We start from the raw sequence: 23,808 nt of genomic DNA on the forward strand, positions 1-23,808 counted from the left end.
AGGAGCGCGGGAGCCAGGGCACCCTGCCGCCCCAGCCCTCTGCAGGCGGCCTTCGGTGAGAATAGCCTTTGAATGTAGACAGACCGTCAGCTCCAGGGGAGCAGAGCGACCTCCCGGGGCAGGGGCCAGATGGTCTGGAGGCACCCAGGGAGGGCAGCCTCCGGTCTGCAGGGGGCCGGGCACTGGGCCATGGGCGAGGAGGCGTGAGTTTGGGGCGGGCTTGCCCTCCCTCGAGTAGAGCTGGGCTGGCCAGGCTCCAATTTTTGTCTGTTTCATGGCCGGCCACCTCTCTGCCCTGACCAATGTGGACTTGCTTTAGCGACGGTGATAGCTTCAGCCAGTGTGTGGACCCCGAGTGTCTGTGATTCTGGGGGTGCCCATTGCGGGGGATTTTCTCCGTTCACTCTGAGGCATGCACCCTGTCCCCGGGTCCCTGAGAAACCCTCCTCCCACTCTGGCCACACGGGAACTTGGGTTAGAGAGGGTGCCTCCGGAATAGCATCGTCCCTCTTTCTGTTTATCTTATTCAAGTCCCGAGCCCTTTAAAAGGAAGGGGAGGCTTGGAAACAAGGGGTTGCCTTCTCCGCTCCCCTGTTATCTCTAGAGTGCGTTTGCTTCCCCAGGCGCAGCCCTTCTGTCTGGGATTTAGCCAAAATGGGTCTTTTCCCTTTGAGAACAGGCCCCCTGCGTTGAGCCAGGTTTTTGGTTCTTTGGTGCAAAGTGCTTGCTGGGCCCCTGTACATGTGTGGCCGTCACGGTCCTTTTTCAGCTGAGGGTGCTCACTCAGGGTGACGCCCCGGCCCCCAAGGCTGCTGTCCTTTCTCTCTCAGGCACCCTCTCTCTTCCAGGCACTTCCTGGCCCCTGGGTGCTCAGCCTGGAGCCTGCGGTCCCAGATGGCTCCTGTGTGAACGCCATTTGTTTCCTGCTGCTGCTCCTGGGGTGGCCCAGACCTTGAGACTCGAGTGGTAGAGCCTGTTTTTGAAGAGACGTCTGAAACTTGAAGCCTGGCTTCAAGTCAGCCTGGAGCCCAGAAGCCAGGGTTGGGGGTTGGGGGCTGGCTCATTGGCTAGAGAGCAAGAGTGTGTGGGTCCTTCCAGGAGGGACGCAAGCTCCCAGGCATGAACAGAGGAAGGAAGTGTATTCTTTGAAGAAAGCGCACGTCCATAGACGGACTGGCCCACACTGGTCCAGCCTCAGCGGTCCTCAGTGTAGTGTCGTTTGTATTGTGTTTTGACCTTTGCCCAGATCATGATAAGACCATCCGTGCAAATGCCTTTATACGTGAAGACCACGTCTGTTTCAGGATGTGCCTGATTGGGCGTTTCTACACTGTGGACATCGGCCCCCTGGTTCAGTTGGGGACCGCGAAGCAGCATCAAAATGGTCATGGGGTCAGCTGCTGAGTCCTGGCTTGGCCACGTGTGCTCCCTGGCAGATGGCAGCAGCCAGCCTGTCCTCCCATCCCAAGTGCTGCCTCACCAAGAGCGCAGGGCCTCAGCACCTGGCCACCCTTAGCACCTGGCCGCCCTTAGCACCTGGCCAACAGGAATGAACTTGGAGGCTGGGAGGTGGGGTCCAGTGAGCACCTGGGAGGCTCACAGGTCAGACACTTGGTTTCCATCTGCAGACAGAACAGACCCAGATGTCCAGGTGGATTCTGGCACTGGCCTCAGCCATCGTCTGATGATTTTCCAGGGTTGGGCTGTGATGAGTACAGTCTCTGTGGACCAGTGAGAGGGATTAGACACAATTTCCTGAACTAGGCTGTTCAAGGTAGGCAGGGCACCTGGTCTGCTTAGGGACCTACAACTTTCACTTTTCACTCTGTCTTCGCTGGGCCTCTTTGCACGTGGGACTTAGGAAAAAGGGTGGCTGTACCCGCAGCGTGCTCCTGGGGGGCCCTGTACAACCCTGCCTGCACGCGCCCTGCCTGCTGTCAGCTTCCCTCCTGATGGAAGATTGCTGCCCTCTGCGGCTCTGCTGGGCTTGCCCCTGGGGAGGGGCATGGCCTTGATGGGAGACGAATCTCTCTCCACGCAAGTGGCCCGACGCTGACAGCTGAGTGAGGAAACACTCCCTGGAATGGGCTCCGCGTCCTGACTCTGGCAAGAGGCAGCCCTTGTGCTCCCAGCGACAGCTGCAGAGCACAGGTTTGTAGTGAGGCGCTGGCTCTGAATCCGATTCTCACTGGAGTCCCATTTCCACGTCGGTGGTGCAGTTTTACAGCTTTCCACGGCGATAGCCCTACACAGCCGTCCCCTGTCGCCAGTATTTCTAACCACACGCTCTGCAGAGCGAGCCCCGTGCTATATACTAAGGCTCCGCTCCTGGGGGTGGCAGGGCTGGGAGTCCGCTGGGAGTTTTAAGAGGTGAGAAAGGCAGGTGCGATGGAGACAGGTGGCTGTGAGATTTTGGAAGTTGGGTGACACCTTGAGGCTGTGGAAACATGGATTTTGTTTCTGTTCATCGGATGCACTTTTGTTTCAGAGAGCAGCGCGGCCTGATGGGGGAGCAGGTGCCAGAGTGAATGAATGGTCTCGGGTGGCCGGGCTTCACGCTCTGTGCATACCCAGAGGGGCAGGTGGACGCCTGCGGTTCAGCTGCCGCTCCCGACAGTGCATTTCCTATGCTCGCGGGATGGCTGGGTTCCCCACTGTAAGAGCAGGACATCAGGGGTCGAGACACTGGTTGTCGCCTGTGCCTAAGAGATCATTTTCTTAAAGGTTTTTATTGATGTTAGAGAGGGAGGGAGGGAGGGAGGGAGAGAGAGAGAGAGAGAGAGAAAGAAACATTGATGAGAGGGAAACATCAACATCGATAGGCTGCCCCCTGCACGTTCCCTACTGGGGAGTCAAGCCTGAAACCTGGGCATGTGCCCTGACCAGGAATCAGACAGTGACCTCCTGGTGTATGGGTGGACTCTCCACCACTGAGCCACACTGGCCGGGCAATCGGTTTTGCCTGTTAAAGCTCCACAGGGCATCCGGATGGCAGGTGTATCTTCCACCTTGACAATCCGTGACTCTTAGGGTCTCTTGCATCACCAAGATGTTTCAGCAATGGACAGATTTCGAGCAACAACTTCATTGCTTCTGTTGGAGGAATTACAGTGTCTGTCCACAGACACATCAGCACCATGAGGGAAAAACCCTAAACAGTTTTAAATGGACTTAAAAAAACATGACAAGACCACTGAGTGCCTTAAAAAAAATCCTCCTTCGGAATGTTGGACGTCTTCCCCACACACGAGGGAGAGTTCTTACGTGGCTGCTTGGCTGGCTGTGGCTGGTTTTATTTTGGACTCTTTGTAACCCGGAGTGAGGGCTGACGTTCTGCTATGTGGAGGAGGAAACACGAGAGGTACGGAGAGGTTTGGGCTGTGCTAAATTAAAGTGACAGGCACAGATCACAGGGCAGGGCCGTGCCCACAAATTAGGGCTTTCTAATTTGCTGCTGTGGAAAGTACTGCTGTGGGCCGCATTGTAGTTTCTCTCTTGAATTAAAACTTTCAGAAAGAAAGTCTAGTTTGCTCAAAAGAGAAATCCTGTAAAATGTAAGCCTGGGATCTTCCCAGACACCTACAGAGGGAGCACGGTCCTGCTGACGGACACCCTGATCTCAGACTTGGAGCCCTCAGCACCGTGAGATGCCCAAGCGGACCTCCTCGCTTCCTCACACAATTCTGTGTGTTTTCAGATAGGGAGTCTGCAATGCTCTTTGAACAAAGTCTCAAGTTAGTTCAAACAGACTTGCGTGCATGCGTTTGTGTTCATGTCTTTTTGTCTGTGTGCAGCCCTTGCTGGTTTTATTCCACATTAGAGGGAAAGAAGTAATTTGTGGAGGTCAAATTTCTGAGGCAGCCTTTTGACTAGCTCGAGAACTCAGTGTCTCTCTGACAAAGAAACAAATAGAAAATTTCCAGTTTCTAGGCAATCTAATTATTTCCCTCGCTCTTTTTTATAAATAGATCTTTTCTAATGACTTGCACTTTTTATTTGCATTTGTATCACTTCATTAATCTTATTTGAGTGTAAGTAATTAAATGTGTGTTAAGGGTTGAATGAATACATCCTCCTGAAATTTATATGTTGAAAACCTAATCCCAGTCTGATGGCATTTGGAGGTGGGCCTTTGGGAGGGTGGAGCGCTTGTGAGGGGGATTAGTGCCCTTCTAGGAAGAGGCCAGAGAGCTGCCTAGATTTATCATGTGAGGAGGGAAAGAGAAGTAAGCAGTCTGCAACTCAGAGAAGAGCTCTCCCTAGAATCTGACCATGTGGGCACCTGATCTCATATTTCCAGCTTCAGATTGTAAGAAATAAGTTTCTGTTGATAATGGCACCCAATCTGTGGTTCTGTTATTGCAACCGGGATGGACTAAGAGAGTGTGCACATTAGCATATCATTCCTGTGCACTTGTCAGTCTGTATGACCAAGATGGATATCGGCATTCAGAGACTTGTGTGAGCATCATATTCCATACATACCAAAAGTAAAATATAGAAGCTAAAAAAACCCTACATATTTCAGAATTTACCTAAAATTAACATTATTTTAAATGTTGCCTAAAATAATCTTTGATTAGACACTTTTCTGTAATACGTGTTATAAAATAAAAAAAGGAGAGTGTTAGAAACATTATACTCCGTAATAGAAAGAGCAATCCTAAGGAGATAGAAAATAATGATGAGCCCTCAAATAAAATCTCTGAAAATGGAACAACAAAAAAATTATAGGCAGTAGAAACTATATACGTGGACGGATGTGTAAAATTTTTTGAAATTTTTGTGTCAGATGCCCTGTAACATGAATGACAAGCAACAATTTATGATCTCACCAGGCAGACACAATTTTAACCAAGTGTTCAAAGTTGACACCCTATCAGTGAAACAAACCCACTACACATGTGTCCTGATATGAGCTGTGACATTACTCTTGTCATATTTCTGCCAAAATCCATAGCCAGACTCATTGTGAGATTAGGCAAGCCCAAATAGAGGGAGAGTCTAAAAAATAATTTTTACTTTTCAAAAATGTCAAGGTCACAAAAGATAAAGAAAGACTGAAGAGTTATCCCACAGAGAGAAGGGGACAAACAGACAGACAACTCAACATGTAAGTAATTCTGGATTGGCTTCTGGACCAGGGAAACAAATTTGTTGATCTTTTACAATAAAGGACATTATTGGGACAATTAGTGAAATTTGAATAGGGCCTGTAGATTATGCAATAGTGTCTTATCAATTTTATTTTTCTGATTTTGATTATGTAAGTGTATGTTCTGAATCTTCAGAGATATACATTGAAGTATTTGAGGTAGGGGGCATCATGCTTGCAACTTACTTGTACACAGTTTATAGGGGAGAAAAACTCTTCATTTTCCCTATACCCCTAGGTTCTCCAGCTGTGGCCCTACCTGCAAATTAGACTAATAAAAGGCAAAATAATGGGGCCAAGGAAACAAGTTTATTAACACATGCAGCCCAAATACATGTGAGAGGAATCAGAGATGAGTAACTCAAAGCGGTGGTTAGAGCTTGGGCTTATATAACATATAAACAAGAGAACAATACATGTTAGAAAAGTTCCAAGACAAAGGAAAAGGTATATAGGCTTCAAAACCTAAAGGGCAACAAAAAAGTGCGAAGATGAGTGTATGGGGGAACTAATGGAAGGTTAGAGTTAGGTTAGTGAGGTTTGTTGGTGTAGATCCATCATGGTGCTCTAACAGAGTGAAATGCTTGGCTTCTCTGACTCCATCTTGTAACACCCGCTGTGTTCCTATGGCCTTCAGGCAATCAGCTCCTACTTTGTCTTGCATATAGACATGCTAATCAGTAGAGGAATTCTGCTTGGGGCTCCTCCCATTTTCCCTTCTCTTGTCATAAAAGAGGCCTGAACTCTGTACTTTCTTAAGTTGGATTTGAGGAACTAGTAGGGCTCTCTCATCTTGGATGGCACCTTCTCAAACAATAAACCTTTCCTTACTCCAAACTCTGATGTTTGAGTTTTGGCCTTTGGAAGCAGCAGGCACAGGGATTTTGGACCGATACAGTACAAGCTCATCTCAGGTGATAAGGTGGTTATTTCCCTTTTGATATGGGAAGTGGGAGGAACCTTTTTAAGGGGGATGTATGTTCTCTTTTCAGGCAGATTGGCAGAGGGCAGAAAGTTCATCCTGTGTCTGCTTTTTTGAAAATTGCCTCCAGCTCACAATAATTCTTATGCAGACTGGCATATTTGGGGTGGCAAACTTCGAACTCCTTTGTGACTCAGAAAAAAAATCTATAATAAAAAAAGCGTAATATGCTAATTAGACCTGATGACCTTCCAGACGAAGCCAGGGCTACGAGGGAAGCCCGTGTCCTGGGTGCCAGAGGGAAGCTGGTGCTGGCAACTTGGGGAAGGAGGCCTACCCTTGCATGAATTTTGTGCGTTGGACTTCTAGTAGCAATATAAGAAAGAGATAATGGTACTGTGATTAAAAATAGTGTTAGGGGAATCTGAATGAAGGATGTATGTCTTATTCACCTTAGAACTTTGATGTAAGTCTGAGATTATTTCAAATTACAAACTCTAAATTGAGTTTAGGAAAGAACATTTTATTTTCTCCTAAAATTTCAGAACCCCTCTAAATTATTTGTTTCTAAGTAGTAATAAGAAGATGTTTATTTCTTTCTTTTAAAATATAAGGCAGCCCTAGCTGGCTTGGCTCAGTGGATAGAGCGTCCACCTGCAGAATGAAGGGTCATGGGTTGGATTCCGGTCAAGGGCACATGCCTGAGTTGCGGGCTCAATCCCCAGTAGGGGTCGTGAAGGAGGCAGCGGGTCAATGATTCTCTCTCATCATTGATGTTTCTATCTCTCTCCCTCTCCCTTCCTCTCTGAAATCAATAAAAATGTAAAAGTAAAAAGATTTAAAATATAAGGCAAGTGTTTCTAAGATTGCCTTAAATTTATATCAACTAGTTAAAAATATTTCAGACATTGTCTTATATTCACAGAGTAGTATTGAGTGTTGACAGAGCAAAATAGCCAGTTAGAATGAAGTGGACCCATAGGAAGTATTTTCCTAATGCTGAACTCTTAAATAGCCTTTTAAATTCTTAAATAGAAGACCAATGTGGAATTTCAAATGTTATTCATTCTAATCATAAACTCAGAGATTGGTCCCCACCCTTGTGATTGAATGTGTTTTATGAGGAAAGAAACACTTATTAAAAAGTGAGAAATCATCATAGTGGGGATTTCCTGGGTAATGAGTGATGAGGTACTGGTAACTTGTAGAAGATCCTCTCCATCCCTGCGGACTGGGAAGAGCCAAGAATACTGGTTTTCTCATGTTCTACACGTAAATTTATCTGGACATTAGTTTGTATAAGGTTCAAGCTTTGACTCTTAAAAATGTTTCTATTTCTATAAATTTACATTTTTGTCCATCTTAGGGCTTCCATTGCCTTGTGGAATCGCCTGTTGTTGTTATTAGTCACCAGGGGCTCCCTGGGAATTGTGACCAAGGAATGACAGCTCGGTCCTGCACGGTAACTCTTCAGCAGAGTGGGCTTCATACAGGTGTATTTGTGCTCGTGTCCTGAAGAGTCTTGCCCCTCTCACGCAGCACTTTCTATTGGAACGATGATGAACTCACAATCCAATTTTACTAATTAGGAGCGACCTACCTAGAGTCACGGTACCCTGTTTTAGAAAGACAAGTTCTTTCCTTGGCAACACTGATCTAATGAAGGGACATGGGCTGTGAAGTGGCATTGCCTGGGGTCCGTCCTCACGCTACAGCGGCTGAATAACCTTAGACAAGAAGTGTGAGCTGACCCTCACTCTTTGCAGATTCCGTATGTGTGGATCTGCCTACTCGCAGGTATTCATTCATTTGTAAAGTCAGTACCTATGGTGCTTTTGCAGTCATTCCAGGACATGCACAGAGCGGTGGCAGTTTTGAGTTGCCCAGGGAGCACATGCCCAGCCAAGGTCGAACAAGGCAACACCCTGCCTTCCTGTCTGAGCTCTCATTCTGTAAACAAGTGTCATTTCACGGTCTATTTAATGCCATGTTTTTCCCATTTTTATGGTTTTTGTTTGTGACTTCCGTTTAAAATTAGCCTCAAGTATAGTGATGGAGGGCTGTCCAATGTCACGAAGTCCAAGAAGGCTGTGCAGTGCCTTATGGAGAAAAGTAACAAACAAGGAGAGGATGATGCGAGACAAGGTCAAGTTAAGGATTCTAGGGAGCAGTGGGAATCCACTGAGGATTTCTGAGGAGGGGAGGGGTAAGGTATTTTAAAAGTTCTCTGCCGTGTATGGAATTGGGAGTGGAGGGGAGAGCCAGGGAATGCAGGGGACCAGCTAGGTCACTGAAGGAGTCCCCGTGGAAGTGACGGTGGCAGGGGAGGCGGAAGGAGATGGTTTGGGAGAGATACTCCGGAGATCAGATCTGCTGGCTTTGAGAATGCCTGTGAATGAATAGGCCGAGAGAAGGCTTGGTAAGTGTTCTCAGATTGCTTGACTAGAGGTTCCACTTTCTAAAGAGGAAATGTTGAAGGAGAAACTCTGGAGAGCAGAGCCAAGAGTTCAGCCAATTAGATACGTGTATTTACATGGAAGACAGGGCATCAGTGGTCATGTTTTTCCCTTCTTAACCTGGCTGTGGCAATTCTTAAGATGATGTTGTTGTTTTTCTCTCTGTGGTATCGTGTGAATCGGTATCTAAACGTGGTCTGTAATCTTTCCTTTCCATGTCAATTTTCTGAACATCCTTTTGCACTCATTAGTTGAAGTCAGTGACACCCCGAGTCCTGAATTCCACCACTGTCCCCCAGCTTCAGCAGTTTACCTGGTCCAGGTTTCCGAACTGTGTCAGGATGCCAGGGAGGGAGCATTGGCCGACTGATCTGGACCAGATCCTTGCACTGGCCACCAAGGGCCCCAGCAATGTGGTTCTCCAGTGGACACACCTGAGCTCAGCTGCTACTCCTGAGCCAATAGGACTGGGATGGCCATGGCATGGCACTCTCCAGGTCCTGTTTCCACTCTTGAAAATGTTTCTGTTTCCATACATTTACATTTTTGTTCATCTTAGGTCAGTGTTCCCCAACCTGTTGAGAGGAACACTACTGAAGTGCAAAAGCTCTGGGTCCTGCCATTTAACTGACCACAGGGGGAGACAGGAGAAAGCAAAGGTTGATAGTTGGTGATGGTGCACTCAGCACTGAGTAATGAGTAACTTGCTGAGTGGACAGAGATCAGGGTTTACACACCAACTGCATAGAAAGTGGCAGGGCTTAGAGCTTCCCTGGGAAAGGAGGGGAAGCTCTGATGGGCTTTTGGATGCTATTGGACAGCCGGCGGCTTCATCCTTCCTGGTGCTAAGGGTCAGTCTTCTGTACAGTATCTTCCCTTCAGATAATTTTCTTTCTGTAGCTGCTGATTGTTCTGATGTTAAGATTAAAGTCATTTTAATACCACTTTGGTGGGCTGTTAATGAATCCCTTCAGACTCTAGGTTTCCATCCAGACAGTTCCAACCCATCAGTTAAATTAAAGTGAAGGAAGGGATGCTGGATTCCTTTCTCCTTGGCAGCTCCTTTTTCTTATGCAAATTATTTGCCAGCCTTCTCCCTGTGACCTGCTCTGCCTAACTAGAGCTATTGGGAGGGGTAGCCCTTCTCAGGTCACAAAAGGTCAGTGCCCCTGACCCAGGGATACTAGTTCACCCCTCATTTGCATAACTTTGTGAGGCCACTGTGCTGACTCATCCCTGAACTAAGATCTGCTCCTAGTGACTAGACTTTGTCAACCCCAGGACAGACGCAGGGCCTGCAGCTTCTCTTTCTTGACACCCCTGAGGGGATTTTTAACTGATGGATAACTAAGGGGTGCTGTGAAGTACAGGTTCACGGATTTCTTGCAAGTTTTTGATCTTGGATAAATGAACATGCTTTAGAGCACGTGAGGTCAGGGCTTTGAGCAAAGGTCTAATCCTAAACCTTGGTTCAGTGCTTTCCTCTCCTGCTACATGAATTGGTGCTTTTTGGTTAGGAAACATTTTGTATCTGTTTACTGGTTCATAAAAACAGGAGTTTTCTTTTCCTCTCAGTCATCATGTTTTCGTAACCTGTTATGTGATTTTGCATGCTTTTTAGAAAAATTTTTTATGGATTTTTAGAGAGAGAGAGAAACATTGATTTGTTGTTCCACTTAATTATGGATTCATTGGTTGATTCTTGTATGTCCTGCCCAGGTTTCGAACCTGCAACCTTGGTGTATCAAGACGACACTCTTACCAGCAGAACCACTGGGCCAGGGCTGATTTTGTGTGCTTTTGAGAACTATTTGGCTTCCAAGGAGAGGAAATGTTATAGGAATCAGCGAGAGAGGAACAAAGAACCAAAAATTACTATGTAGAAGTTCTAGATCCCCTAAAAACAATGAACTATTGTTCATTTTATTTGGCAGGTGGTCATGGATGCCTTGAATGTAGTCAGTATATCAAGCTTTTTGCAAAGCTTCCAAAAATGTGTAACTAATTTCTTGACAACATGGAGCAATGGGAGCTGGATGCTGACACAATTAGACAGAAATGGTCGCATCACAATAGCAAAGCCTTAGCATCTGCCACCTTCTCTCTCCTTTCTGGGGCTGCTTGGGTGTCCAAGACCTTGGCCCTCAGCCAGGACTCACTGGCCTCTTGTCCATCATGGCCAGCGTGCATTCTGATTGGTCCTCGGCACCCTGTACTGGTGTGAAATATTTTACATGTGACCTCAGGTGTAATAAGCCAGAGCTCTTTGGAAAAGCAGGCTGAAGCTGGGCCAGAGCCAGACGAGCTCTGTGGAACCTTCATGCATGGGATCCTACATATAATTAAACTGAAAAAACAATCATAAAATAAGTGTCAGGAAATTCAACACAGGGTACCTTTTCCCAGGGCAATGAGTTCAGTATGTTTTCAAAGATATTAAGGAACAAAATTGGTTCTGTTTTCTCACTGATTCAGTGCTCCTGCTTAAATGTGCTTAACCAGGGGCCCCTGTTGACGTCGGAGTGTGAGAACTGTGAATTAGGGGTTGGTTCTGTGTACATTGTGAGCTGCTATCAGTAGTTGTGTTGGCTTCCAGCGAGTGAAAATTGTTTGCACAGCCATTAAGCATTCATGATAACATGTGAAGTCGTTTAAAAGAAAGGCACCAGCCCGCTGGCATGGTTGAGTGTCGAACTATGAACCCAGGAGGGTTCGATTCCTGGTCAGGGCACTTAGGCCTGGGTTGCAGGCTGCTCAGTCCCCAGTGTGGGGTCTGCAGGAGACAGCCGATCAATGACTCTTTCTCATCATTGATGTTTCTGTCTTTCTCTCCCTCTCCTTTCCTATCTGAAATCAATAAAAATACTTTTTAAAAAAAAAAAAAAATAAAAAAAAAGGCCTCAGCCCTGGCCAGCGTGGCTCTGTTTGTTGGCTATTGTCCCCTGAACCAGGAGGTTGCAGGTTCCATTCCCAGTCAGGTCACATGCCTTGGTTGCAGAATCGATCCCTATCAGCTTGCAGGAGGCAGCTGATCAATGTTTCTCCCTCTCCCTCTCCCTTGTTCTCTCTCTAAAAGTCAATAAAAATATATTAAAAATAAATAAAAGAAAGATACTGCTTAAATTAAAACAGCACCATGAACAAATACGCATTCGACTTCTTGTGATGGAATAATGAAGCAAACTACCCCACCGAGGGGTTTACCACAGAAGCCTGCGTTCATTAAGCTCCCGCTGTGCATATGGCTTCAGAGCAACCCCTGCACCTCTCCCAGAGCAGACGTCCCGCCTGGCACCATCCCCCTGTGGCCTCGGGTCCTTCTGCTGCCCTGGGAAGTGCTGGCTTGCACAGCAGGTGGCGGGTGGGTTTCAGGTGGTCACCTTTCTGTGACTTTCCTCTGTAGGTGTCACAGCACATGCTAACTCCTTCTCAGCACTGGGGGTCTGGTCGGGAGAGGAGGGGGATCCTCCCTTACAAGCCCGGGATATAGGGCTGGCTCTTGCTTTCTTGCTTCATTTGCCATCATTAAGAGCCCATCTGACTGAGGAGATGTCTCATGATAATTGCTTCCTTCTGCTCTATGCCAGTCTGAAAAGGAAGATAATTATGAAAAAAAGAAAAAAGAGGGGCGTAGAGAAGCGCCAACTGCCAGATCCCTTAATGAGTGAAGGATTTATCCAGAAACACAGCTGCAAATACCCATTAAATGTGTAAACTAGACTGAAGGGACTGGCAGAAAGGAGAGTCATGGTTATTTATTGAATTACTACCTTTTTATTAGTTTGAAGTATACTTGCATATGTTTCAGTTAGCCCTGGAGAGGAAAGAAAAATGTGTTAGCACAATTCAAAGTCATAAAAAGTGTTTTTTATTACGTTGCTATAACATTAAAAAATGAGATGTGTATTAGTTAGGGCTGGATAACAAGAGAAATTTAAGGAAAATTCTGTTTTGGACATCCTTGGCTTTGTGACTTTAGGAAATAAAAATATTGATCATTTACTGAACAGTTATTATGTGCCAGGGCCTCATGGAAGTACTGGGCATCATTTAAACATCACAGCACCCTTGGAGGGAGCAGTATTCTCCACATTTTACAGATGAGGAAACCGAGATCTGGTGATCTTCAGGGATTGGCCCAGATTCCCTTGGCTACTCAGTCATAGAGCCAGATCCCAACCCAGGCCCTGTGACAGCCCAGGCCATGTCTTAATCATAGGAAGATATGTGTGTGTTGCCTCAGTCAACTTTCTCGGGTTAATTCTCTTAATTTTAAAATGTTGGGACAGGACTGGGTTTTTTACAACAAATAAGAGTCTTGCAACTAGAAGCTCATTGCTTTTTTAAAAAAACCGAAACTGAGCAGAGCGCCAGCGTTCCTTCTGTACTTACTGCAAAAGGTCAAGGGAATGACTAAATGGTAATTATTAGCAAGTATTTGCAGCAATTTAAGTCATGGTAGGATTTTCCTTTTGACAGTTCCTTGTATTAGTTTTAGTAACAGGGACATGGAAAGGAGGCATTTCTGAGCCTACATCTCAGTTGCTTCTCATTTCCCTCTGTCTGAACCCCCATCCATACCCCCATCTCATTGCCCGGAGTTGCTAAATAATCATCACATGACAAGCTGTCAACTCATCAAGGGAGTGATGAGTAAATGCAGGGGATACGCGAGAGGAAGGAAATCCAGGCGAGGAATAAGAAACATTCCACTGATTAAGAGAAGGCACTTGTTCTGTGCGGTTCAAATCTGGAGGTTATTAAACTCTACATCAGTCAACAATGTGTTCCTTACTGCTCGAGGGAAGAAAACATTCATTCTGTAGCAGATCATAGATTCTTCTGCATCGTGCGTCGTTCTAAAGACACAGCTAATTTAAATATATGGGACAAGGTTTTCCATTATTTCAGTAGAGTAACACCTCATTCTTTCGTTATCATGCAAACATTTGGTGTTTCGTGTAAGTGAATAAATAAATAAATACCACAATCTAGCAGTTTTATTTTTAATAAATTATGATGGAATCTTACAGTTTTATTGAGTATACCATATAGGCAAAGGAGGACATATAACATACATGCATTGTTAATGAAAAATAATAAAATGAATACCCGTGTACCCCAGCACCCAGCCTAAGAAAGAGAACATTGCTGGAACTTTTGAAGCCCTGGTCCCATTTCCCCCCCTGACCTTCGTAACCTATGCCCTGAAGGAGGGCGAGTGAGCAGGGGAGGAGGACTGGAGATGCGTGTGTGCCATGCTTACTGGCATTCGGTCACATGGAGACTTCTCTGGGGAGATAACATTTGGGTGGAATTCTGAATACAGTGAGCAAACCAGCTATGGGAAGTTGTGGTAATAGTGGGTGGAAAGTGAGGTATGTCTGAGGAACTTCAAGAAGCCCCCAGTGGCCAGAAGAGAGTGAGCAAGGAGGGGTGTGGTAGGACATGGGACAGAGAAAGAGGCAGAGGCCAGAAAATGGGGGGCTTGTACAAACCCCTCCCCACACAGATTCACTTTCATATTTTTTTTTTTTTTTTTTTTTTTTTTTTTTTTTTTTAAAAATATATTTTATTGATTTTTCACAGAGAGTAAGGGAGAGAGATAGAGTTAGAAACATCGATGAGAGAGAAACATCGATCAGCTGCCTCCTGCACATCCCCCAACGGGGATGTGCCCGCAACCCAGGTACATGCCCTTGACCGGAATCGAACCCGGGACCTCTCAGTCCGCAGGCTGACGCTCTATCCACTGAGCCAAACCGGTTTCGGCTCATATTTTTTTTAAAATATATTTTATTGATTTTTTACAGAGAGGAAGGGAGAGAAATAGAGAGTTAGAAACATCGATGAGAGAGAAACATCGATCAGCTGCCTCCTGCACATCTCCTACTGGGGATATGCCCGCAACCCAGGTACATGCCCTTGACCGGAATCGAACCCGGGACCCTTCAGTCCGCAGGCTGACGCTCTATCCACTGAGCCAAACCGGTTTTGGCCGCTTTCATATTTTTATTGGCCTAATGGCGCTCTGTCGGTGTGAAGTATTTTAGTAGCATCTGGTGAGATTTTGTTCTCTTATTCTCGCCATGATTCCTTCAGCCCATTATTCAGTGGCTGAGAATAAGAATGTAATAAACGCCTTGAGATCAGGAACCGGGTTCATTTCGCTCTGTGTCAGACTTTCCAAGCTCCATGACTGGTGAAAGGAAGGACCTTGCTAATATTTGTGCAGTGAATGGAGGGTCTCTTTCCCTCTGAGGAGTCTGGGGGACGTTGCCACGAATTAGAGCTGGTCTTTGCATTGAGGCGGGAATACTGCTGTTTTGCAAACACCCCAGAGGCATGGACCTTGGGAAAGGGCAGCTGTAATGTCTTCCCAGCCTTGAATTGTTGCATGGATGAGGCTCATTGGTGTGAGGGAGGGAGAGCCTCAAAATCTGACTTCCTCTCCTTAAGTAGAAGCATAGAACTCAGACAAGTGTAAATGATTCCTACACGGTTTCATGACTTTGGTCTTTCTTCGGCTGCTGTTCTGAGCACCAGGTTTTGATAGATTGAATGGCTCTGGTTTTGAGCTGGTCTTAACTTCTGTGCCTCAGTCCCCTGGTTGTAAAATGAGATTATGTAGCAGCGTTTGCCAACCACCTCACAGAGCTTCTGCATGGGATGAGATTAGATGGATGTTGGAAGCTTCGGTTTGTCTGTTTTAATATATGAGAAATGGTTAACGCTGAAGTTAATTTTTGATGTATACAGCATAATTTAACTTTGAAGAACAGGTACACACTGAACAGCTCATTGAGACTGCCTAAAGGATATGACTATACAGTTGGCCCTTCACATCCATGGGTTTCATGCCTGGATTCACTTGACCATGGATTGAAAACTTTTTTTTTTTAATTCCAGAAAGTTCCAAAAAGTGAGACTTGAATTTGTCAGATGCCCAGCAATATGCCAAATCTATGCAAATGAGGTGATGTGTGAGTACACCCTGCAAATACAGGTTGTGTGCAATAGTATGCCATTTTTGTACCAGGAACTTGAGCACAGTGGATTTTGGTATCCAGGGGGGTCCTGGAGCCAATCCTCCTTGGATACTGAGGGATGACTGCACTTCCTTCCTGTACCTTGTAGAAGAATGGGACAGTTATGGAAATTGAGGGGCAAAGTAAGGCTATCCTTTGTGAATCTCCTTTTCATCCCTTAGCCTCTGAGTATGATGGGCTTTTCTGCATAGAATTTGGGAATAACTTTCCGGCCACTTTAATAACCTAGGGACCTCACTGGTGCAGAGGTCCCTGTAGCTGGTGGACAGAAGTGAAACCTTCCCTCAGTGGTTCATTTATCAGATGTTTCCGAATCAGTGTTGCAGTTGAAATCTTCAATAAGTTATACAACGATTATTTACTATTTTACTTTTTGCACTTGTGAAACTTGAAATTATTACACAAATTTGGTATCACAACAACACAAGAAGGAGAATGGTCCTTATGGAGACACTTCATGATGTCTCCATCACCTAGGAAAACAGCAGTGGTAAGTTGGAGTCATTATGGAAATCACTGAGAGAAGAGGGTCTACTATTGAGGAAAGGCGGATTTCAGGTGGTCTGCGTTGATTACCTGGCTGGTTGGTTCTTCAGCTTTCCGCGTTACCTCAGAAGCCACATTTTTGCCTGTGTCTTCACACCAGGTTTGAACTTTGATGATATGATAGCTGAGATCAAAGTTTGGGGCATAAGACAGAATGACTAAGACCATGGAGCAGTGGCGCTTTGGCGGGTCGACAGCCGATGACAGTCCTCTTCTTTCTCTAATGAGAGCTTCTCCAGGGATCAGCGTGGAGCAGGTCTGCTGTCCTTTAAGTCCCGAGGCCGCTGTGGTGTTGGCCAGCGCTAACAGAGGGAGGGTGGATACCATCTCTTCCCTGCTGTGCTCTGAAGCTCCCGCTTCGCTCTTGCCTTGGACACGTGAACACGACCCCCTGCGGCCAGCTTGGGGATTAATCAGTGTTCACCCGACAACTCCTTTGAATTTCAGGTGCCCGTTTGAAAGATGCTCCGCTCTGTGAGGGTCACAGCCATCGAATGCTGTAAGAATGTAGGACCACACCGTGGAGTTGAAAGCACAAAGTGGGAATGTGGTCTGCTTTACAAGTTACTTCAATAAGAGTGGATGTGCTTTTCCACCGATGGGAGTAGACAGGAAGGAAAACTACGATCATGTTCTCATTCCATGCAGACTCCGATGTAAACCTCTGGGGCCGGAGAGCTTTTTATTCGATAAAGCTGAAAACTTACCTGTATTTCTCAGCTTTCAAGTTATGACAGTCATTTGCAGCTGTCAGATATGAAGATGTTTTGGACACCGCCCAGGGATGATCTGCTACAGGTTCCAAGTGCTAGAATGTGAGAGCTGATAACAATATCCGGAAGGTGCTTCTGACCCCGCGTCAATTGCATTCACTTTGTGAGTTCTTTTTCCATCGGGGTGATGGGATAGGAAAAACCCTCAGCTGTCTTGCAACTGCAAAACAGGAGATGTCCACAAAACACCATTTTCTCCCCTTTCTCAAGCAAAACTTGCTAAATGTTAAGATGGTGAAATGAGAGAAAGAAGAAATCTGGTTTGATGTGAATTTTTCTTACCTTAATTACAAAATGTAAGAATTGTGGGAGAAAAATATCAGGACAGAAATAAAGACCAGATTACAGGGCTAAAGCCTGCATGTCTTATAAACCTCCTGTGTTATATTTTCTATACACTAAAGATTTAAACACACACACACACACACACACACACACACACACGAGAAGTGTCCTTGTCCAATTGGATCAACATTGAGGTGAAAGCAGAAGTGCTCAAGTGTGGTAAAACTTCAGGAGACCTCTGACGTAAGCATGTTTCAGCAGGCTAGGCTTTAATCTGATGCTTGAACGTGTTCAGTCATAGATTCGGTACTATGTGCAGCTGAATCAGTGTTAGATACCAGCTCTATTCGCGCCCCTGAGTATCCTTGAAGTCTCATATTGGTAAAGGCATAGCAACCGGAGAATTTGATTCGAAGGGAACCTGTACCAAGGGCTCCACTTTGGCTTCCTTCCCCGCATAGTGGCTCAGAGATGGGGTGTCTGGGGTGTTTTCAGGCCTTCTGTCGGCAGAGGACTCCTGATGTCCGAGAGACCTATGGGGGGCGGGGCAGGGTTCTAGTTAGAACTGAACTGAGTGAGGGAGTCATATGTATGGGTGCGGCCTTTTACTTCAAGGAATTGGGAGCGTAACCCCCAAGAGGAGAAGCAACAGAAAAGCTAGTATAAAGGTGCACCCCAAACCCGCTTTTCAATAGGGAGAACTCTGAAGGAGGGGCCGCTTTGGAAGAAAGTATCATTTCACATCTGCTGTTGGAGATGCTTGTGAGATGACTGAGGAGCCGTATCAAGTAGGAGCTAGATATTTGGGGAAAGAGGGAAGGAAGGGAAGGAGGAAGGAAAAGAGGAAGATTTGGGTTTTGAATCTACATTTAAAATTATATGGGGTGCTCGCTTCGGCAGCACATATACTAAAATTGGAATGATACAAAGAAAATTAGCATAGCCCCTGGGCAAGGATGACATGCAAATTCGTGAAGTGTTCCTTATTTAAAGTCAAATAAAATATATCTATGGGATTGAATAACATTACCTAGAGAGAGCGTCTAGAGAAAGAGTAGGATGCAGAAATGAGCCCTATGTTAGTTAGGTGTGGCTAAGCTGTGGGTCCATGATGGGTCTGTGTGAAGTCCCACCATTTTGTGACTGCACCATCTGGGCAGAAACTCGGTCACATTCCCAGCCCCTGAACGAATACTTGGCAGGAAGTAGTACTGTAATACCCAGCAGGAGGTAGTAATTGGTGGGCTTTGTTGAGAATAACAAAATCACTTTCCATTTCCACTCAGTGAGAATTGACCAGCGTCTATAGTCCTGTAACCAGTGCCACAGTCAGGAGTCAGACCATTTTCATCTCTCCGCAGGGTTCCCTCGTGCCCTGTGCAGTCTGGCCCCCACCTCCCCAGGCCCTGACAACCACCGATACGCTTCCCATCAGTATAGTTTTGCCGGATCCAGAATCTCGTATAAATGGAATCATGCCGTACATGGTCTTTTGCATCTGCCTCCTCTAACTTAGCATAGGGATTGGCAGACTTTCTCTGCAAAGATTCAGACAGTAAATATTTAGGTTTGCAGGCTTCTTTGCAGGAAGTGCTCAGCCCTGCTGGTTGCCGCAGGGAAGCAGTCTTTGACAGTGTAGAACTGACTGGGTGTAGCTCTGTCCCAATAAAACTTTGTTTATAAAGCAGGCAGAGGGCCGGATTCTGCCAGCGGCTGGTGTGCTGACCCCTGACTTAGCCTAATGCCCTGCAGATACGTGTCTGTTGTGGGTAGTAATCCATTCCTTTTATTAGGAGTAGTCTTCTGTTAGGTGGATGGCGTTCCAGAATCTGTTTTCCCACTTATCAGTTGTTTCTAGTTCTCAGCTTGTATGAATAATGCAAGTCACTGTGTGGGCATGTGTTTTCGTGCCTCTTAAATACCTAGGAGTGGAATTGCTGGGTCATGTGGAAAATATATATTTAATATAACAAGAAACTGCCCCCACTGTTTCTTAAAGGAACCCTACTATTTAACCAACAATGTGTAAGAATTCTAGTCTTGCTGAGTTCTTTTTAAAAATAGTTTATTGATTTTTAGAGAGAGGAAGGGAGAGGGAGAGAGAAACATCGATGTGAGAGTGCAACATTGATTGATTGGCCGCATTCTGCACACCCTACTGGGGATCGAGCCCCAAAACCCCACAACCGGGCATGTGCCCTGACCAGGAATCAAACCTGCAAACTTAAATGCATGGGACGACACCCAACCAACTGAGCCACACCGGTCAGGGCTTGCTGAGTTCTTTTAAATGTTAATGGATATAAATGAATCAACAACAATATATTATTAATAATTCCTGGTGTCAGAGTTTTTTAATGTGACTTTGTTTTATGATCACTTATTCTCTCTTATGGCTTCACCAGATGTTATTAAACCAGTTTCCCATTGTGAAACCTTAAGGCTGTTTATACAACTTCCTGTAGAAAACACCGCAGGCGCCACCTGTGCAGAGGGCGCCGAGGTCAGCGGGCACTCACTCTTTCATCTTGTCAGTTACTGGCAACCACAGGTGCCTTTCCTAGTCAGCAGCTCTGGGGTTTGGGTTGAAATCCTTTAGAAATTGGAGGGGCCTAATCTGATGTCACTTTGGGGTAGGTGATCACCCCACCCCCTCGTGCGTATGCTGGGGAGTACCCTCAGGCCGATGCTGGATTCTTCTGTCAGTCCCCCAGAGTTTTACGCTGTGGTACGTGGCCAAATTAAGTTTTGCCTGGAAAAATTTTAAGTAGATGTTTGAAATGTCTGTCTCAGTTTTTATTTTTTAAATCTCAGCCAAGTTTCATAAACCTGCACGTGAAGCCGGGTCACTTCCCAGTGAGCTCTCTGGTGCCCGTGTCACTTGATTTGCTGTTTAGGTTCTTCACTCTAATAAACACATTAAGTGCTGGGCCCGCAACCAGAGAGCAGGGTGTCGGCGTGAGTGCTCGTGCCGAGGCCGCGCTCTGCAGGCGGGATGCCAGGTCAGATCATTCCTTGTGGGTGGAAATGAAGTGGTGCTACCTGCTTAAGAAAGAACCCCTCTGGGAGAGGATCTCCAGGGAGGGGTAGGATAAAGAGATAGAGGCCTGCATCTCCCGGAAGGTAGGGCCTGAGCCGAGGGGTCCTGCAGAGCTGTGTCGCAGCGCCAGGGTCAAGTTCGGGGCCAGTCTCATCATCACGAGCCTGAAACGCTCCGGCCATGTGATTCTGGTCCTCGGTGTCAGAGTCAGAAGCCAGTTCCCTGAGTCACCACTGTTGCTATGTGAGGATGAGATGGGAGGCCAACAGGGATCCATCTTCTTCCTTGTGAACAACATGGGCCGTAAAACACTGGACTTACCCCGTCACAGAGCTGGTGTTGCCCGGCTCTCACTCCGTGCCAGGCCCTGCTCGAAGCACCTTCCATGTCCCAAGGTCAGAGGAAGCTCAGTGCGATGGTTCAGCCCACAGACTTCAGGCCAGCTAACTCCCTAGTCAGCCAAGCGAGTGGCTGGTCTCCTCGGTGAGGGCCCTACCAACCCCTGTGTCACAGGGCTGGCGGGAGGCTTGACTGCATTAATATATGAGAACTGTCCAGCGGGGGCCTGGCACGCAGTGAGTTATGGAAGCATTAGCTCTTGCGGTCGTCCTCTTCTTACTCATCTCAGGAAAGCAGCGAGATAGGTGCTGTGGTTTTCCCCATTTCACGATTGAGTCAATTTCGGCACAGAGAGCAATGTTCCGGAGACCACAAGGCGAGGAGGCAGTGAAACAGGGTCCCGTCTGCGGCTGGCACTGCTTACTCTGCTGCTCCCCCCTTACTAGTAAGAAGAAGGAAGTGGCCCTGCATGGTAGATGTCACCTGCAGGAGAGCAGGTCAGGTCTAGCAGGAAAGGGCTGTCTCTGGCACTAGCCTAGCTGTGTGGACTTTCCCCCTGGTCCCTCCAGGCGACTCTACGCACCCATTCATTTGATGGAGCTCAGCAAATCGGCTGGAGCATCTTCCCTTTGGAGGAGCCCTCGCTCAGTAAATGGCATCACCGTGTATCTGGTGACGTCAGACAGAATCCTGCGTGACCTGGACTTCAGCCTCTCCTTCCTCCCCTGTATTCAGTCCATCGTCACTTCCTGCTGATTGTTATTCTTAAAGTAGCTCATCAGTCCTTCACCTTTTTCACCTCTAACGCCAACTCCCCCCTCCCAGCCCGAGCTGCTGCCCCCCTCACTTTCTCACCAAGCTCCCCCCATCCATTTGTGCCCTGTTCCAGTCTGTCCCCTGCAGGATGAGGTACCATGCAAACCTGGTCACCTTGTGCCCCGGCTGAAACACCACCACCTTCTCATTGCAGTTCAGACCCGTCTGACTCCCAGACCGGTCCTCCTCCTTACCCCGTCTTGGCTCTGTGGAGTCGGGAGCTCTGGGGTGTAATTGAAAAGCTGAACAAAGTTAGACTCTTAGCATCAAGTGGAACCGGGTTTCCTTTGATCGCCTTTATTAAATTCCTGCCGCAGATAATTAGGTCCTAGAGTCTGACCCCATTACCAGCGCCATCAGCAGCACTCAGGCTGTGCACAGAGATGTATAGTGTCTGGCCTTTTTTCTTGGCGAGGCCAAGCATATCGTAATAGAAAAGTGAGAAGATGCATGTCATGGCGGCCTATTCTCATTTTCCCCACAATCTTCGTAACTAATCTAGCTAGGTTTCTCTCTCTGACTCTCTCTCTCTCTCTCTCTCTCTCTCTCTCTCTCTCTCTCTCTCGTGTTTTTAGTATTATTGGCTTGTTTTTGGCATAACTGAGTCCTTAGCCAATATCAGCAGGTTGAGCCCAAGTTTGTTAGAACTGAGCAAAATGAAAAGAATTAAAATCACTAGCATCCAGTCACTTGCCAAGGGCATTTGAGAAGGCCCTCAGTCAGCAACTCGCCAGCGCTGAGCTGGTAGCCCTGCCTGCTTTCCTCTTACCGGGTTTAGCCTCACCTCTTCCAGGTGTGCCGGCAGGTTGCAGGGAAGCATGGCCAGGGGAAAGTGAAGGGGAAGAGCATTTAAAAAAACCCACCCGAGTGGTCCTCAGGGTGGTGGTAAGCAGATGGGTCATCCGATGCAGTCAGGTACTGCCTTTCCTGTAGAACTGCAGGCCGCCTTCCCCGAGTTCGTACCATGGGTTTATTTTAAATCAACGTGGTAAGACATTTCTAGATTCATGTGAGTCTCTACGGAAGAGAAATCCCTTTGTTCATCAACAGCGAACGCTGGCCCCTGGGATCCACTGTTATCTAGGTGTTTGTGTGAAAAACCTGTGCATGCCGATAACGTGTGCCCTGAAAGTATTTTATCTCAAGAAAAATTGGGGCATACCTCTGAGGGAGCCCAGATTAGAAACCCGAAGGAAGAGATTTCTAGCCTACAATCCAGGGAGCTTGACAGGGCCCCCCAAGGTGAGAAATAAGAGAGAAGACTCCACAGGGTTTGTCTTACTGGGAGTTCGTGTCAGAGGCTAAGATATCTGAAACCCAGAGAATGAGGAAAATGCATGTTTTTAATGGAAACTTCCCTGAGAAACACATGGAGGTTCTACTATTTAGAGCCAGGGTAGGACACCTGGGAGAGGGGCTGGTCATCATTGGCCCCTGGGCTCAGAGGACTTTCCTGCGACCCGAGCCTGCAGTCAGGAGAGAATGTGGTGTCTTCGGTTTCATTGGGTTGTCTGATCAGGCAGGTGCAACTCCCCACCTTTGCAATGCAGGTCGCTCCTTCCAGAACCTTAACCCTAACCTTCCTCTTCCACTTCCTCCCAACTCAGTCACTCACCTAGAAACTTGCGCTCATTCCTTTCAACCCAGAACAAAAAAGTTCTGCAAATCCATAACATGTCCTTGGACTTCAGGCCAGTTAGGATTTCCTCTGCTCTCATGGCCATTGTCTAGTTCTGTTATGATGATCAAGGGACAGAGGGTTACCATGCGGTGGGACCTCTGTGTTTCCCTGGAGGAGGCAGGTCCCCCATGCCTGATAATCCTACATAATAAAGAGGCAATATGCAAATTGACCATCACACCCTCACACAAGATGGCCAGCAGGGGAGGGCAGTGTGGGCAATCAGGCCTGCAGGGGAGGGCAGTTGGGGCAACCAGGCCAGCAGGGAAGCAGTTAGGCCTCCATCAGACTGGCAGGCAGGCGAGCGGTTGGGAGGCAGCAGTCCCAGATTGGAGAGGGTGCAGGCTGGGCTGAGGGACACCCCTCCCCCCAGTGCATGGGCCTCTAGTTAATAATAATAATAACAACAACAACAACAACATTGACACCACAGCTGGCCCTGGTCTAATTGCGTATGTTCAGTCTCCACAACAGTCCCTGGAGAAAGGTTCTGTTGACCCAGTGGGACAGATGAGGACATGGGGGTTGTATGTGCTATGCAGTTTGTCTGGTGTCACAGAGCTGTGGACCTGCAGAGCGGGATTAAGGCCCAGGCAGACATCCAACTCCCACTGCTCCACAAGCCCGTGCTCAGCCAGAGGAGGACATTCTCAGGGACCCAAGGAGGGAGAGGGGCAGCGGGGATGCCATCCTGTGCGGGTGCCCGTTGCATCGTGTTGGGCACCGCCCTTCACAGTGACTAACTC

The 23,808-nt window shown here is 47.0% G+C and overlaps 1 protein-coding gene and 1 non-coding gene across 4 annotated transcripts in view; both read left to right on the forward strand.

The window, feature by feature from the left end:
* The window catches only part of ELMO1 (engulfment and cell motility 1), a 392,098-nt gene that overhangs the window by 41,167 nt on the left and 327,123 nt on the right, over positions 1–23,808 (forward strand). The gene's annotated exons all lie outside the window — the stretch shown is intronic.
* Positions 18,071–18,177, forward strand: LOC118666641. The gene has a single exon (XR_004971000.1). It is a non-coding gene; the product is annotated as a U6 spliceosomal RNA (small nuclear RNA).

This window comes from Myotis myotis, unplaced genomic scaffold (genome assembly GCF_014108235.1).
Source record: "Myotis myotis isolate mMyoMyo1 unplaced genomic scaffold, mMyoMyo1.p scaffold_m19_p_11, whole genome shotgun sequence".
Lineage (NCBI taxonomy): Eukaryota > Metazoa > Chordata > Mammalia > Chiroptera > Vespertilionidae > Myotis > Myotis myotis.